Source organism: Eptesicus fuscus, chromosome 21, assembly GCF_027574615.1.
Source record: "Eptesicus fuscus isolate TK198812 chromosome 21, DD_ASM_mEF_20220401, whole genome shotgun sequence".
Taxonomy (NCBI): Eukaryota; Metazoa; Chordata; class Mammalia; order Chiroptera; family Vespertilionidae; genus Eptesicus; species Eptesicus fuscus.
In genome coordinates, this window is record NC_072493.1 from 10,802,851 (window position 1) to 10,815,212 (window position 12,362).

General features: G+C 42.1%; 1 long non-coding RNA gene across 1 annotated transcript in view; it reads right to left on the minus strand.

Moving 5' to 3' along the window:
• LOC129147793 (uncharacterized) overlaps window positions 1-7,429 on the minus strand; it is a 469,419-nt gene extending 461,990 nt beyond the window's left edge. Inside the window, exon 1 of the long non-coding RNA XR_008555003.1 lies at window positions 7,374-7,429. This is a non-coding gene — a long non-coding RNA (uncharacterized LOC129147793). The remainder of the gene's footprint in view (window positions 1-7,373) is intronic.
• Window positions 7,430-12,362: the final 4,933 nt, after the last annotated feature.

Below are 12,362 nucleotides of genomic sequence, written 5' to 3' on the forward strand. Positions count from 1 at the left end.
GACAAACCTCTCACCTCTGAACTGAATGGCTCTTTATAAAAGCTATCAGTAATAAACTGTAAATCTCAGCCATGATTGCAAATAAAGGTCATCCCTTTCATGCTGCCACTTCCCTGGGCCTTATTACATTCCCGCCTGAACCGTTTTCACTTCTTAAGGTGTGCCAGCTGTCCACATATGCAATCAGCACGGCTTGCTTTCTTTATTTTTTAAAGCATGACATTATCAGATTTACATCTGTGTACCTTGTGCAACTGAAGTGGGCCAATCCCGATCCTGGAATGGGAGGCAGCACCCAGCAGAGGGATTCCTCTTTATCTTCTCCCAGGAATGTAAAAGAGGTCCTGCACACCCTGTTTCACACTGCAATTGCCAGGCCTTGTAAGGAGCAACACCCCTCATCCAACACGTCGGTCTTAATTGCTGTAGACCTACTTTTTCCCCCCTCTGTGTATGTGGCAAGGACCCCTGTTCCCTGGATCAACAAGCCTCCTTTAGATAGCTGAGTTAAATTTAATTTAATGCAAATTTTAAAATACGCATTAACTTCCATTCTGTTGGTGACACTGTCCCCAAATCCTATATTTGTCAATACTTCTCTCCAATTCTATCAACAATAATGATGGTGAATATTTGATGAGCACTTACTATATGCCAGTCTACGGTGCTCAGCATGAAACATTAATGCTCATCCAATCCTCACAACTGCTATGTTTAAGTGCAATTGCACCCCCATTTTGCAGATAGGAAACTGAGGCTCAGTGCAAGGTAGAGATAGGATTTTTTTTTCTCTTTAAATGAAGGGACCCAAAAGCATCCTGGAGAGACTAAGAAAGATTAAGCCAATTGCTGGATGTAAAACCAACTTCAGCAGCTCACTCCCAGGATGGTAAGCAAAATCTGGAAGTGACCGTGCTAGGGAAGAGAAATAGGTGCACCCTACATTCCTATGCAACAACTCTGGTCTAAGAGACACTGCACTAACCACTGCACCACTGTTGAAGGGCATGCAAAAAAAAAAAGAGAGAGAGAGAAAAGTATTACCCTTCAACCCAGAATGGAAGTTTCAGTTCTGATTCTATTCAAATGGCACCATTTATCCATTTGCCCAATTATTCATTCAATCACCACATGATAAGCAAGATAACCACTGTGATATTTGTTTCTCTGTTAATTACCTTCCCTTGTCCACAAAAGTTGTTGTGTTAAACAAATGGTGAAAATACTTTGCAAAATATTAAGTATTCTTCAAATGCAGATTTAAAAACCACAACAATTCCCTAAATGATAGCAGTAATGTATAATCTCCTGTTTTAACCTGGATTCTAACTATTTTTAAAAATCAGACAGGGAAAAATCTATGTGAGAAAAACCACTGATAGACTTGCTTATTATCTACTCAGAGCTGCAATCATGTCCCATGTGTGCGTGTGCCTCTGCACTGTACTAAATGCCAAACCATTTATAAAAACCTAAAACACCTTGTTCTTGCCTTCTAAGAGCTTACAGTTTCCTCTGATTAATGAAAATAGCATGGTAAAATGACAATGCAGGATTTACGGTGGCTCGAAATAGCACTAAGAAACCACGTCAATACAAAAATTATGAGCAACAATTTTAATCTGGGCTCAAGGAAGGTCAAGGTGACTTCTTACTGAGGCTTTCGTAGCAAGGAGATTCTCTAGATCTTTGAATAAGGTATAGAATCTTGATTAATGAAAGAAGGACATTCTCATATCAAGTAATTAAAATGCAATGTAGATGGTAAGGAAACCTCTGAAAGGAGGAATGAGTCTCCTTCTGTGGAATATTAATCATGAGGCTTCTAAATGGAAAAGTCACAGCTGAGTGGAAAATGAACAAAGCTACTAGCAAATTCTGAGGGGACATGCTAGAACTAATTAGTTGTGTTTTCTCTGGCCATCATAGGAACCTTCTCAAGAATAAGCCCTGAATGTCCTGGGCTCTGCCCTAGGGTGGGGTCCAGCTGCAATCCCCAGGAGGTGGCCACACAGAGTAGGAGACGGTCACCCGAGTCTCATATTTTGAGGACAGAAACTGGCATAGGACTTTAGCATTCATAAGTCTCCCAACATTTGCAAAAGTTTATCATGGGAATTTTGGGGATCACTTTCTTTTATTGACAGAGCTCAAATTCACACATTCAAAGACCACAAGAGTAAAATCAGTGAGTCCAATAATTCCATATTGAAATGACACATACACCAGTCATAATGACTCTCCAGATGTTAATTTTTAAGTTCCTGATGTGTATATTCATCTGAAAAGAAGACAACAAGGAAGGAGGAGGAGGAGCAGCAGCAGAAGGCAGTAGTGTTTCCCTCTGGGGTTTGACTAAGAAAATCCAAAAAAAAATGAAGTTGGCTCTACTGGGTCCTAAAATCCTGCACAATGTTCATTTATTCACTCTCTCATTTACTCTGTCATGTCTGCTGTGTGGGGGGTGAAATATTTAGGTCAAAGATAGATAAGATTCGTCTTGAGGACCTTAAACCAAATACTAGTTTCACAGAAGAAACTCTAAGGCATAGAAGCACAAGTCAATAGCCACAGCAGAATTAGAGCTACACTCTCATTGCACAGCAACAGACTCATTTCAGTTGAATTCTGATGTTGACTCATATTCCTCTGTTCATTTCTCTCAATTGTGAATAAGCTTATATTTTAAAGCGTGATTATGTATGCAGACTGCCTCTCATGAAGTGTAACGTAACTGCTAAGTGTTGGTACTATCCGAGGGCTGTTTTTTTTTTCTTTACACACCTATTTGCTATTTACAAGGAAGTCCCTGGGTATACATGAAAGGTAGTATCAGTTACTCAATAACAATAATGAAGAAGACTAGTATGTGAAAGCAACAGCTTTCATTTCTTCCATATTAAAAGCTTTAGCAGTGATTATGATGAGCAAAACAGAAAGGGATAATTTGCTTGGAAAGATGAGGAGATTAATATAATTTGGGGCTTTGGAAGAGGCAGAGATGTTAAAGCTAATTATTTTATTTAACACTCCTGCCTCATTGCCTGAGCAAAAGAGCACCATATCTAAATAAATCTGGAATTACTAAGCTTCTTTTTGTTTAGTATGATCCATATTTCTCAAACTTTAGCATTCATGAGAATTTTGTCTGAAGGTCCCATCCCCAAAGATTCTGATTGAGCAGCTCTAGGGTAGGGCCTAAGAATTTGCATTTCTAAACAAGTTTCCAAGTTTGTGAAGCTGCTAGTCTTGCAATCACACTTCAAGAACCACTGGTATAGATCAGGGTTTGATATTTTGTGAATAAAGTTTTATTTGAACACAGTCATACCCATCAACTACATATTATCTCTGGCTGTCTCAAACTGCAATGGCAGAGTTGAGTGGTTGCCATAGAGACCTTGTGGCCCACACATTTTAAAATATTTATTATTTGGCCCTTTACAGAAAATGTTTGCTCACTTTGGGTACCAGAGTAACAGAAACTCAGAGCTGGAGGGAACTGTCTCTAACTGGATTCTCTATTTAATGAATGGCAAAACCTGCCCATGAAGTTGAGAAAACCTCACACTAGAACCCGGGCAGGGCTCCCATTGGCCAGTGCAGGGTCCTGGTCACTACAGAGAGACTCTCTTTGGTCAGGATTCATGCTTCAGGTGCTCAGCTGGCAGCTGGCTTAGTACATGATTCACATGCTACTTCTGCCTCCATGTGACAAATCTTTTTAAATAGCATCCTACTCTTACTGCATAGATGTGGCATCTTCCCTTGTCTCTCTGAGTTCCTTAATTTTTTAAATATATTTTCTCTGCTTTCTGCACTGTTTCTGTCTCCGCTGAGCTCCTTTTTCTCCTTGTTTCTGTCATCAAGATAAAGGCTTCCTTAATTGTCTGTGGAAAATTGTTCATTCATATTTTAAAATGAGATACTTAAAAAGCTGTTGAAAGTTCTGTGGTGGCTTCTGCATTCAGGAGGGGACCTGGTTGTTCCTTTGGGATCCCAGCTGAAAATGTCTGAAGATCTTTCCTCTTGGAATGTTCAACTGACTCAGAAAGGAATTCTCCTGTCTCCAGCCTGGAAATGATAAGCCAAGTCAATAACACTCTCCAACCAAGTGCCAGACCAGGCCAAGGAGGCCTCACCACTCAGCATGCAGCCTTCATTTAATCCCAATCTGCATGGAATAATCTCCCTCGCTCAGCTGTGCCTGAGGGGCCAAGTCAGAACTTGCCAGCCTCTGATGAAGAGGTCTTCCCTTAAGGAGTGGCGGACTCTATATATCTCTTTTATGCAACTTCCAACCAGTTCCGTCCCCAGCCCTACAGAGACAGGCAGTGCCTCCAAGAGCGGAATCTTTCATATCCTAGCACCTCCAACTGGCTCAAGTCTTGACTTTGCCTTTTGCAGACATGTAGTTCCATTTTTCTGTCATCCACTAAATCATCAGTCCAGCTGCTTTCCAACTTCCAAACTTTAGATGACATTTCTTATCTGCCATCACTTCCTCTTCTGTTTGTTGTCCTTACAATTTTATGCTTTTTTAGACCCAAACTGTCATTTTAGTAAGGCTTTGAGAGAGAGCAGAGATAAACCCATGTGTTCAAACAGCCATATTTCTGAATTACGTCTTCTTAGGAGACGCCTGATGGCGACCCACTCCTATTCTATCATTGGGGCATTTGCTCTCTGCAATGCTAAGAAATGATCTCGACTGATTTATCCAGTGCAATATCAGAGGGGAAAGCAACCAAACAGTGTAAACCCTTCAATAAAGCACAAGACACACTATGATTAAAATGCACTCAGGAATCCATATGGTGGGTGCAAGCATGGATCAACCTCAGCAAGCAGCCTCATGCGTCCCATTGTGGATGACGGAAGGAAATTGATGGCAACAATATAAGTACTGTTCAACTCCTCAGGATGTTCCACAGAGTGGCATGTTCTGAGTCTCCTGGTTTCCTCCTCACTAACATCTTCATGCCAGCATTAGAATTTGGGTGGGACCTGGGTCCATTAGGTATTCAAGCAGCATTTGTTTAGTTCTGGGAATGAAGGAGCAGAAGTTTCATGCAGCTTCATCTTAATGAAAGTTTATTATGTTGTAAATCTGAGGTAATTTCAGGGGCTTGCTGCCTTACATGATGGATGCATTATCTGGTCTAGAAATCGTAAGAAGTGACTTCATAATTTGCTCACTACAAATCCCAAAACTGGATAGACCTATTCTATACATCTGCCTAAATACCCTTACTGTATCCTTAAAGTGTGTGTGTGTGTGTGCGCGCGCGTGTGTGTATGCATGTGTGCACACATACATGTGCTATGTATGTTTTTTGTATCATCCAGGGGCCCAGCAGGAAATAATCTTGCACACACTCAAATGGGGTAACTAAGAAGAGTTTACTGCAGGACTACAGATTTCCCCCACTATCAAGTGTTCCCATAAAAACTTTCAGTCGAAATGTCCTAAAGCTAAGAGTATCCCCTGCTTTCCAAAAGTTCATTTTATGCCACTTTGCTTTTACAAAAGACCTACATTAATACCTGTCTTGCTAATCGAAAGAAAGCCAAAGAGGATTTTTGCTTGTACCAAAAAAAAAAAAAGTTATTACCGTACTAATGTCTTTGTAAAAGCGTATTTACAGAGGTATGAGTTGGGTTTAGAGAGGTGAGCTGGTTTAGGGAAACCCAGAAGTGACGGTGAAACACCCTGGGGTTAGTAATCGCACAGGAGCCATTACCACCCCTAGGCTTGAAGGTGCCAAGTGAGGGCAGAGTTGCCAGAAGCTGGCAAGAGCAGTAGCTCTGGGAGAGGCTGTAGATAGGCGCTCTGGTCTCCAATAGAGACATACCACAATTCTGAGCCAGAGGCAGGAAGCCAAAGGAAAAAACACAGTAGTCCCCCCTTATCTGTACTTTTGCTTTCCTGGATTTCAGTTACACATGGACAACCATGGTCCAAAAATAGTAAACGGAAAATTCCAGAAATAAACAACTCATAAGTTTTTAATTGTGAGCTGTTCTGAGTAGCGGATTGAAATCACACGTTGCCCACGCCATCCCACCTGGGATATGACTCTTTCCTTTGTCCAGAGTATCCACACTGGACATGCTACCCGCCCATTAGTCACTTAGTAGCTGTCTCAGTTATCAGATGGACTGAATCAGTATTGTAGTGCTTATGTTCAAGTAACCCTTGTTTTACTAAACAATGGCCCTAAAGCACAAAAGTAGTGATGCTGGTAATTCTAGTATACCAAAGAGAAGCCATCAAGTGCTTCTATTTTATTATTACCTACTAGAGGCCTGGTGCATGAAATTCATGCACGGGTAGGTTCCCTAGGTCTGCCAGGCGATCAGGGCCGATTGGGGCCTTCTGACTGTCAGCCGGGGCCTTTCTTCGTTCCGCGCCACCCCTAATAGTTAGCACATGTCATAGCAAGCAATCAATCCCCGGTCTCCTGGTTGAACTCCCCAGAGGACACTTTGCATATTAGTCTTTTATATATATACTAGAGGCCCAGTGCACGAATTTGTGCACAGGTAGGGTCCCTCGGCCTGGCTGGTGATCAGGGTCTGATTGGGGTGGGGGTGAGGGAGGGGACTGGCTGGCCTGGCGGAGGGACTGTGGGAGGTTGGTTGGCCATGGGAGGTTGGCCAGTTGTGGGAGGTTGGCTGTGAGAGCACACCGACCTCCTGCATTGAGCATCTGCCCCCTGGTGGTCAGGGCACATCACAGCAACCGGTCGTTTGGTTGTTAGGTCGCTTAGGCTTTTATATATATACTAGAGGCCCAGTGCATGATTAAATCATGCACGTGTAGGGTCCCCTAGGCCTAAACTGCCATCCAGGCCATATCCACTGTCCCGCAAAGCCGGAGCGGACAGACAGCCAGCTCCCTCACTTTGGCTTTCGATTACGGGGAAACTGGCTGTCTGTCCGCTGGTGCACCAGGCCTTTCGAAAGCCTCTGGCGTGGCGGAGGCTTTTGAAAGGCCTGGTGGCAGAGCGGACAGACAGCCAGCTCCCCCGCTTTCGCTCCCCGCTTTTGATGGTCTGCAGCAGGACGTGGGCTCGCTGCCCCAGAGGCCCCTTCTGTGCCGCAGCACAGCCATGGCGCAGACGCTGAGCTCGCGCCGCCGCTGGCGATGCAAGCTCAGCGTCCCGCCGGCCCAATCGGCCACCCCGAGTCCCGCCCCCTGCGCCTCCCGCTGGCCCAATCGTGGGCGTAGCGGAGTGATGGTAATTTACATATTACCATTTTATTAGGTAGGATATAGATAAATCATTAATCTCTTATTTTGCCTAATTTAGAAATTAACATTTATCACAGGTATGTAAATATAGGAAAAAACTGTGACACAACCTTACCTCCTGCCTCCCCTTTTTCTACTAAGCCCTCCTATTGGGCAAGCCAAACCAGAAGCTGCAAGACAAAGGAGGGAGGTGTTGCGGTCATAAATTCACCCCTCTGGGCACAGAGAATGTGGCAGAGCATGTAAAATACCCAGAACAGGTGTATACAAGAGATTCTGTACCCTTGGGACCTTCTGAAGAAATAGAAATGAGGGATAGGGGAAGGTGAACGCCCATGTCTAAAATGACTTTACAATAGGTTTCCATGGCTACAATGTTTTACACCATATTTTATGTTTGTTATACATTTGCTCTGTCCATTAGGCTATAAATTCCTGGAGAGCAGGGGGCATGCTCTTTCATGTCCCAGCCCAGTGCTTAGCATAAAGAGACTAAGGACTGAATTGAATGTAAAGAAATAACACCAGCAACAAATGACCTCAGTTTCTCCATCCACAAAATGGGAATTCAGAAAATGGGGAATGATCCTAAGCTTCATGACATCATTGACTCCAAAGTCTGTAATCTTTGCGCTCAAAATACATTAATGTCTGGAATAAAACGTGCTAGAAGGCACCTCAAATATTGTTATTTTTTTACTGCTACTATTATAGACATGTCCAAATAGGATCATATCTTTGGGGCACTTTTGGATCATAGCAGAATAGCTGATCTGCTCTGTAATAAATACATTGCCAGGCAGCAAATGTGCAGTCATAACATAATCAGTCAACAGAATATGCTTCTTAGGCCTCAAAAATCTCTCCCTCTCTCTTTCTCTCCTTCTCTCTTTCTAAAATGGACACTCAAGCCCTAGGCAACATAACCACTGAGGTTTTATTATAAAATACATTTCAAAATAATGGTTGCAAGTCTTGGAAGCAGAGAAGAAGATGAAAAAGAAGAAGTAAACAAGGCCTTTTTCTCCTACTAAATGATAAATTAAAAGCAGCACTTTGCTGTTCTGCCTCATTTATTATCGCATTGCACTCTCGCCGCTAGAGTTAAGGTTGTGTCAGCGTTTCCATTATAAACCCTTTTTTTCAAGGGTTTATAATTCAGCCATAAAAATTTGCTTCAGGCTGGAACTTGCCATGCAAAAGGTCTCATTGTGGGACCCAACTTGGGGGCAAATCTAAAGGAGGTAGAATTGAGTTAGCTGGTCTGAGGTTAAAAATGGAAACAAAATAGGGTCATAATTATTGGGCCTTCTCTCAAATTCAGAAGGTGTCCTGGATCTTATGGAAACACCAAAAGATGAGAAAGGGAGTGTAATATTTATTCCTTTGTGAAAACAATCAGTATAGGTACAAACTAGCACGATACAGATATAAACTAAAAGCCAATTTACAGCTATACTCCTGCATTTACAATTTACATTGCTATGAAATTACAAAACTAGATTACATATACAGGTGTCTGTTCTGTGGTTAGTTTATTTTACAGCAACTCCTGTAAAATGTGAAAGAGGGACACATGTGACTCAGCCACAGAGAGCTCATTTCTGACCTTGAACGCTGATTCTTACCATTCCTCCTCTCTCCACCTCAAAGGTTACAATGCGCAAAGCACCTATGTTTATATAAGTTTCCCAACTCCAGAGAAGTCCTAGATGCCTTCTTCTGTGGCATTATTCTGCCTCTATATACACCTGAGTCCCAAATACAAGCTTGATGGCCTTATTCTGGTGGTTGTCAATCTCGATTGTAAGTCTGTTTTCCTGGGATGTTAAACTGTACCCAAGATGTCGTTAGACAAAAAGTCATTTACAAAGTGGGCTATTGAACTCAGTGTGCCGATATTGCTCAGAAAAAATTAAGCACACACACACAAAAACAACAAAACAAAAAACCTCATAGAACCAGACAACAGTATGGTGATTACTAGAGGGAAAGGGGGGGTGGGGTGAAGTAGAAGAGGGTATGGGGGGTAAAGGGTGATGGAAGAAGACTTGACTTTGGGTGGTAAGCACATATACAATTTGCAGATGATGTATCCTAGAATTGTACACCTAAAACCTGTATAATTTTATTAACCAATGTCACCCATTAAATTCAATAAAATTTATTTTTAATATCTATGGGCTTCAGAAAATTCCTTTCTTTTCTCTACAAAAGAGAAAAAATGGTTAAAGTTTTTTATTTATGCAATCCATTGCAAAATAAGTAAATAAATAAATAAATAAAGTACTGTCTTCTCAGGGTTTTTGAAAGTATCTTCAAATGAAGTCATTTGAGCTCATAGAAACCTTATAATGGTATAATGATCCATAGTTTACAGATGGGAGAATTAAGGGCAAGAGCTTTGTCTAATACCAAGCAATAAATCAACAGCAAAGCCAGGACAAAGAATCAAAATTCCAGACTCCTAATTCCACAGTCCAGGTGTGCTCTGACCTATGCTGGCCAACTGGCCATTCTTCATAATATTAAATAACAGCATGTGCTGGCCACAGATGACTTTAAATAGAATCATGATGTATTCAATATGCAGCATGAAAACTGACCATTTTTATAGCCATACAGTAAAAAGATCTATTTTATACATTCACCTACTTTCATTTCAGAAATTGTAAAGTATACTTTAAGAAATGCAACATGAATATGGGGAAATGGGCTTTTATTTCCAGGTACAGTAACCATGTGAGTACAATGTCATCATAAGAAAGCATACCAAGAAATGTCTGCCCCAAAAAACAGCTAGGCAGCAATAAGCATAATCTTATCTCACTCTAGCAACCAAGAAAGGAGCTAGCAATACTAAATCACAGAAATAATGTGGGGGTGGGGTGGAGAAAAAGACAACTGCAGACAAAATAAGAAGGGAAAGTTTTATTAATTCTAAATATGCTTTCCCCATTGGGTTTACACTAGCATTTGTCCTAATAGGTTCCAGATGTTCAGCCATCCTGTAAGTAGCTACCTAGGATAAAACAGTAGCTTGCCTTCTTTAAGTTAAGAAGGTGAAATCATGGACCTCGGGGCTGATTTACAGTTTAGTTAAATCAGAGCCCACAGCACGAACAAACTGAGATCCGAAAGCAGTGGGTGAAGGTGAAAATGGTTGTTAGAAAAGGCTGGTGGCTCAAGAGTTAATACCAACCTTTTCTTTGAATGCAGCCTTCTGTAGTAGCTAATGAAGGTAATGAAATATGACATGTAGTTTGGCCCTTGACCATGGAGTGCACTCCCCTCCCCTCTGTGCTGCGAACAAAGCCAAAACAGATGTAGCGACTTCTGTATGGTTTCGGGTTGACGTTTGTTACACAGAGCAGGTCACCATGTACATTCCCAGAACGTTCGCTTCTGACACACGCGGCATTATCTAAGAAAGATGCTGCCTTTGTTTGTGAGGTGGGGAGAGAGGGGAGGGATGGAGAGAGCAGACAGGCGGACCTGAGATGAGATGAAATTACACCAAATTCCTCTCCTGTTCTTTGCTCTGGTTCTCGGCCATCCTGCTCCTGCCTATTTCCTCCTCCTGACCCTCTATAAACTGGAAAAACAAAAAAGCATTCTGTCCTTCAGGGAGAAGAAAGAGGCAGCTCTGCTTCAGCAAAGCAGCTTTCAACAAGGCTGGATCTTATAGAAAAATCCCCCTGTACAGTTATGGCTGATCAATCTTTTAACATTAAAGAGAAGGAAATGATAGTGGGTATGTTGGATCCAAGGATGGTTTGGATTCTTATTTCTGAAAGTGACCTGCGTTTGTCACACTGATAAGGAGAAGACAGAATCTCCTTCGCAAAAAAAACATCAACATTTAAGGTTTTCTGACTAATGTCAGTATCTGTGTCTGATATCTCCTTGCAAGCAGACATGTCTCAAATAAATATATGCTTCTTGCAATATGAAGCACTTGGCTTGGCTATGCTGCTAATACTAACTGCAGCTGTGTTGTATCTAGTTACGTCCCTCCTGAGGGCCACTTGACTATTTGTGTGATTCTTTTAACCCCCAGGGGTCTCACTCAAGTGGTTTTCTTTAAGGACAATTCTATCAAGTCTTGGCCTGATACAGCAACTATTCTTTCCAAAGGATCAGACTTTCAGCAAAGTTAGGTAAAAAAGAAGAGGAGGAGGAAAAGTCTTGACAATTGATAGCCTGTTTCAAATGTTATTTGTCATCCTCAGCAGAAACACTGACATGTGCCTTTTGAAAGGGGATACTATACCTTTAACCTTGACTCTGAACGCATTCTTAATTTGGGATGCAAGCTGAGGTTCAAAAACGGATAGCCTTTGGGTGGTGGTTGGGGGAGGGTGTGGCTGGATTTATTTATGAGACGTGTGGAAAATTCTGACATCACATTCTAGAGCCATTATTCACATGTTACATGACACAAGATTGGCCCTTTTAATGCAGCAACATCACATAAAAAATTTTGATTCTGTCCTCTGACAGCAGGCCGGTTCCCTGCTACTCACCCACCTCATTACCCCCACCCCCAAAATGTAATCTTTTTAGGTTAAAGGCCACAAGAAAGTGATTTAAGTAGGCTATGGCTTTCATCAGACCCCGGAAAACTGGGTTTTGACCAAGCTCCCTCGTTAACAACTAGCTTCAGAAGGGTGGGGATCGAGGGCCGGTTGGGATGGTAACTGGAGTCCCCAGCCCGCCCAAGCCCCTGTCAACCCTTCACCACCAGCTGCTTCATGATGGCTGGGTAAGAAATAGGTAGAGACTCAAAGTAACTCATCAATTTTAAGTCCTTTCCCCAATCATGCGAAGACATGTGAGACCTAATAAGAATCAGGCCTAGAGGGTAAAAGACACCCACCACCTTTTTTGTGTGTCTTCTTTTATCCAAAGCATTCCTGCTCCCATAATTGTGTTGATGTCCACAGACAATCCTGGGAAGTACAGGCACCCCATGCTGCAAATGAGGGAACTGAAGCTCTGAGAAAGTGGTCTGAGGTCATGCACATACAAGTGGCCTGCATATGACCTGAACCCAGGCTAGCCTTCTGACCCAAAAGCCTCTCATCTTTCCTCCATAATCAAT